Source organism: Pan troglodytes, chromosome 1 (assembly GCF_028858775.2).
Source record: "Pan troglodytes isolate AG18354 chromosome 1, NHGRI_mPanTro3-v2.0_pri, whole genome shotgun sequence".
Taxonomy (NCBI): Eukaryota; Metazoa; Chordata; class Mammalia; order Primates; family Hominidae; genus Pan; species Pan troglodytes.
In genome coordinates, this window is record NC_072398.2 from 59,187,731 (window position 1) to 59,193,798 (window position 6,068).

A 6,068-nucleotide genomic window follows, 5' to 3' on the forward strand; every position below is an offset into this window, starting at 1 on the left:
GAATAGCTAATTTGCAAGATACACAAAGCAGACTCATATATGGCAAGTAAAAAACATAAAGAAGGAAAGACAAGAAGATATGTTTGTTACCTTCTTGCAGGAAAGCTTTTCTTGGAATCGAGGGTGCAGGGTGGTGTCACAGGAGCCAGGAAATGTGAAGAGCTCTTGGTGGCAGCACCAGGGCCTGCACCGCGAATGATCTTCTGCCACAGCTGCAACAATGGCGGCAAGGACAAGAAACACATGGCTCTGGTGACCACGGCGGTCCGGCGGTCTGGGCCACCATGTCTGCTTTCAGAGCCAAATCAACCACTGGGGCTGGAACTGCCCAGGAGGCCCAAAACAAAAAGCCGGTGTCCAGGCCTCCCTCCCGACACCGCTGCAAGCACCAGGGAGCCCCGAGTCAAGCAAGGCCCCAAAATTTATAGTTTTAATTCTACAAATGATTCTGGTTGTCCCGCAAGTCTGGGTAGATCTATGTTGAAAGTGGTAATTAATAACAAATTAGAGCAAGGAATTATGGGAGTGAGCAATGACAAGCAAAACAATGACAAGGGAGTGATTTCTGGAAGACTTAATGCCAAAAAATTGCAGGATTTTTACACGGCTTTACAAGCATTTTTATTTAAGACTAAGACATTGAAGATGTCACGACCAATGCTCTCTTACATGGAGGTGACCTTCATTCTGCCTTGGATTGGCTCTGTTTAAACCTTGCAAATGATGCACTGAAAGATTCAGTTAAGAATTTGAAGGGCAACAACCTAAAAGTAGGCTGAAATTGCAGTCTCCTATACAAGGCACTATTTCACCTCCATTGCAACCTAAAACAAAACAAACAAACAAAAGAATAAGACCCTAAGATGAAGCCAAAAAAGGAAGAAGGAAATATGGAAGCAAATATGAAAGAGTGGATTTCACAGTACACTAAACAACAAATGAAGAAGAAAAGAATGAGAATTCTAAAAGTTTAGAAGAATAGCAAAAAAAATTGACCCCAACGAAAGTTATTTACATCTTGCAGCAAAACTGCTAGATGCAAAGGAGCCAGCAGCTACCTTTAAACTAGAAAAAAACAAACAAACAAACAAAAACCAAAAAAAAAAACAAGCAAGACCAAAGGAGGCTCAGGAAAAAATAAGGAAATTTCAAAGAGAAATTGAAACTTTAGAAGATGATCCAGTATTTAATCCAGCCATAAAGATTTCACATCAACAAAATGAAAGAAAAAAAGCCTCCTGTGGCCATAGAAGGAGAAAGTGCATTGAACTTCTAAGTTATTTGAAAAATCTGCAGCTGCTACTGAAGAAGAGAAAGATAAAAAGAACCTCATGATGTAAGAAATTTTGACTGTACTGCTCAATGTTGAACTGGAAAATCTCCCAAATAATTTCTGATTGACTGGTTCAGGAAGACTCTTCCCAAAAGTCGAAATCCTTCCTTTGAAAAAGTTCCAGTAGGTAGATGCTGGAAATGTAGGGTTAGGGTAATCAAGTCTGAAGATGCTGCCCTGGTAGGTTGCCTACAATCTTAACAGAGGATGGCATGCAAGCTCAGCACCTGGGAGGCACTTTAGTTCTTTATCATTTAGTTAAAGGGCAGTCAGTTTATCAGTGACTTCATCCTACTTCCCAAGATGTTTGGCTGGAGTACAGTGATGAGGAAAAGAAAAGAGAAGAATTAAATAAAATGAAAACCAATAAACCATGTGATCTTTTTATTGCCCAACTTTTGAATATATTGAAACAGCAGCGACAACAACATTCTGAAAATAAGAGAGAAATCTCTAATGATCCTGAGAAATCTTGGGAAAATTTAGTTTCTGATGAGGATTTTTCTGCACTGTCCTTGGTATCAGCAAATGCGGAAGATTTGGAACGTGTTAGAAACCTCTTTAGAAAGTTGCAAAGCACACCTAAGTCTTAGAGACTTCTAAAGGAAAGACAGCAGTTTCCTGTATTTAAACATCTGGATGCAGGTGTAGAAACTCTTAAAGGCACTGGGGAGTGGTTGTGGCAGGTGAAACAAGGAGTGATGAAAGTACTCAGGTACCACATTTTCTGTTGGAAGATTTGCTTCTAAATGAGTGGGGAGCAAGTAAATGTAACATTGCCTGTACCCAACCTCAAAGGATCTCAGCAGTGAGTTTAGCCACCAGAGTGTGTGATGAATTGGGCTGTGAAAATGGAACTGGAGGAAGGAATTCTTTGTGTGGATATCAGATCCAGATGTTATCTCAAGCTTGCGAATCTACCAGTGTACTCTACTGTACAACAGGGTTTTTGTCAAGGAAACTTCAAGAAGATGGTCTTTTTACTAATGTGTCTCACCTTATTGTAAATGAGGTTCATACAAGCAGTGTCCAGTCAGACTTCCTACTAACTATCTTAAAGGAAGTTTTACAAAAACATTCTGATCTCTACTTGATTCTATGAGTGCCACTGTGGACAGTGAAAAATTTTCCACATATTTCACACACTGCCCCACTCTCAGGATTTCAGGAAGAAGTTATCCTGCTGAGGCTTTTCAATGTGAAGATATAATAGAAGAAACAGACTTTGTACAGGAAAAAGAATCAGGATACTGTCAGAAATTTCTGGAGAAGGAAGAAGAAATAACCATTAATGTTACAAGCAAAGCAGGGGGATCAAAAAAAAATCAAGAATATATTTCAGTTCAGACTAGAGCAAATGCTGATTTAAATCTATTCTACCAAAAGTACAGCAACTTCACTCAGCATGCTATTCTCTACACTTGAATTCTCATAAAATCAACCTGGATTTCATTTTAGAACTTCTTGCATATTTAGATAAAAGTTCCCAAGTCGGAAATATTGAAGGACCAGTATTAATCTTTTTACCAGGCCTTGCTCATATTCAGCAGTTGTATGATCTCCTATCAAATGATAAAAGGTTTTATTCTGAACAATATAAATGGATAGCTCTGTATTCTGTTCTTTCAACCCAAGGTCAAGCTGTAGCACTCACACTTCCTCCTGCAGAAGTCAGAAAGATTGTTTTAGCAACAAATTTTGCAGAGACAGGTAGCGCTATTCCAGATATCGAGTTTGTAATTGATACTGGAAAAACAGAAGAAAATAAGAGCCATGAAAGCAGATAGATGAGTTCTCTGGTTGAGACATTTGTCAGTAAAGCCAGTGCTTTGCAGTGCGAGGGGAGAGCTGGGCAGGACAGAGATGGCTTCTGCTTCTGGGGGTACACAAGAGAAAAATTTGAAGGCTTTATGGATTATTCTGTTCCTGAAATCTTACATGTACCTTTAGAGAAATTATGCCTTCATATTATGAGGTGTACTCATGATTCTCCTGAAGATATCCCTTTCAAAGCCTTAGATCCGCCTCAGCTCCCAGTGATCAGCCATTCAATGAATTTCCTCCAAAAAACTGGAGCTTGTAAGCTAAATGAGCCTCAGCTGACTCCGTTGGGCCAACACCTTGCAGCTTTACCTGTGTATGTCAAGACTGGCAAGACGCTTATTTTTGGTACAGTATTTGGCTGCCTTGACCCAGTGGCAACAATAGCTGCAGTTATAACAGAGAAGTCCCCTTTTACCACACCAATTGGTTGAAAAGATGATGCAGATCTTGCAAAATCAGCTTAGGCTATTACTTACCTGCCTGACATCAATCAACATAGAAACAAGGATACAACCTTAACAAAAGTAATCATTCAAGCAATCTTTTCAGTTACACAATTCTAATAAAATAAACTCAGTCCATTTGGTACAAAAAGTCTATTAGATTGGTTGATGTTCTATAATAAAATAAAGTAGTGTGTAGGATAACTAAATTTCTTTAGTTTTAATGGTTTTATGTTGTTTATCATGAAAGTGGCTCTACACCACCCATCACATCAAACAAAAACCTTATTTATGTCTCTAAAAGAGAACAGAAAAAAAAATTTAAAAAATTATGTCAAATGTTTCTCTGTCAGAAAATGTGGTTGTAAGGGACTTCTTTATTATCTAGTACAAAAAGTACATTTGCAGTTTTAGTACAATTAACATTTTAATTATTGGTCTGTAACAAATGACAGCTGCCTAACACATTTACTATTATGCCACTGGTTAAGCAGCAAACTAAGTGACAGGACAAGTGTAGAAATAAAGCTATAGGAATGTTACAGTACTGTCGGATTGATTTTTTACTCTGCCATGTAATGGCAGTGGAAATGTCAATGATTGGCATAGATTGTTGGAGATTCAGATTGAGATAAATTTTTTTTTCTGGATTATGGTAAAGAAAAAAATGTAAATAGAAATAACTACTGTTGTTACTTTTGCTGCAGTACCCTTTATGCTATAACAATGCACTATTTCTTGTGCATACATTTTCTTTCCAGAACATCTTTTTCTCATTAATTTATTATTCTTTTATTTGCACATAATCCTTCCCGTTATCTGGGCTCAAATTCTCAGGTTAATATTTAATGCCTTTCTTGCTCTTTATGAATGAGCTGGCTGATAAATCATTGAACCTTACATTCATGTAAACTCCAATCTTTCTCATTCCATTTTCCAAGGTGCTGCCACCACCTTGTATTCAGTCACAGTTCAGTATTGTTGTCATTGTTTATTTGACTTTACCTGCCTCCTGAACATTTTTCACATGTTATTACAATCCTCTATATGTGGTGGCCTGTTTGAATTGTTCTAAAATGTGTATTCCTAATCATCTGATTATTCTAGTCCTAAACTTTCCCTTGCTTGATACTAATAAATTAAATTTAAAATATTATTTCAGCATTTTAAATCTTATAGAAGATAGTCCCAAGCCATATTCGCAATGTATCCCAGTGTTCATGAAGTGCATTGTATGCACCAAAAATCAATTTGGTTCTTAAGTTTCATCTCAAATGTCACTCAGGAGAATAGTTTTAATCCTAGGTCCTTAAACTGATAATATTCTCATTATCTTTCATTTCAAAGGTCTTCGTGCATGATTGACTATTCTGTTTTATTTGACACAGAATTGCATAGCTGTCTAATTTGCTAGATTTTAAGCCCCTTGAAGTCAATGTATATGTGAACATCACCTATTTCCCTTAGCAAAAGTTTCTTGTAGGTATCAGGTACTCTCAGTTTTCATTTTATTCCAACAGAGAATTTTAATTCAACAGTAAGTTTTACTTACATGGCTACTTTCTCTTCTGTTTACCATATTGAAAAGTAGCCATAATGCTATTTCATAAAAATAAAGAGAGTACTACTAATGATGACATAGTCCATTTTATACACATTTTTGTGTCAGGGGTTGTTATGGGGATTGGAGATAGAAAAGTCTTTTGAAACATTCTCTCCTTAAGGCCTTAACCAAGTGAAAAGAAGCAGACACAGCAACAATCAATGCTAAAATATTTTATCTCCATGCTGTAGAATATGCAGAGAAAAGTAAAGATGCACATAAAGGGAAAGTAAAAATGCATATCAGGAAAAAGTAAGTCCTCTTTGCAGGATCAGGAGTTTCATCAGGAAGCTAGTGTGTGAGCTGAGCGCGAGAAGGACATGTATACTTATGGACTAGAATTATTTAGCAAAGGCACTGAGGTATTCTAGCATCTCCTGGCAATAGTAAACAGCTCAAAAGGTTAGGAGGTAAAGCCTAACACAGTTGTAGGACAGAGAGCTATCAGGCTGGAGAGATGCAACAGGAACACCTTATAAGGGATATTAACGTGCTAGAGAGTCTGGAAAGTGTTTTTTCTGCGATGGGGTCCTCTGATTATAATCATTCTGTGATGGAGCAGGGTCGAATTGGATTCACATTTTAGGAAAAAACATGGTTACAAAGTATGATTATACTGGCTAACATATTTAATGTACAGTTAAAGAAATAGCTTTCAACTTGCAAGTATGTTGCAGTCATTTTACACTTCTGAAAGAGGCTTTAAGTATATCACTTCATTTATAGACTCATGTTGTATGAGGGCTAGAATCCAACCTTTCCAATACCTCATTTACTTCTACTCAGCAGAGAAAAGAGTGGAGTGGTAAAGAAAATTACAAAAATATATTATTATTTCAACATTCAGAAGAGGTTGAAAACATTG

General features: G+C 37.1%; 1 pseudogene; it reads left to right on the forward strand.

The window, feature by feature from the left end:
- Positions 1 to 284: 284 nt before the first annotated feature.
- Positions 285 to 3,720, forward strand: LOC469619 (ATP-dependent RNA helicase DHX29-like; annotated as a pseudogene).
- The last annotated feature ends 2,348 nt before the right edge of the window (positions 3,721 to 6,068 follow it).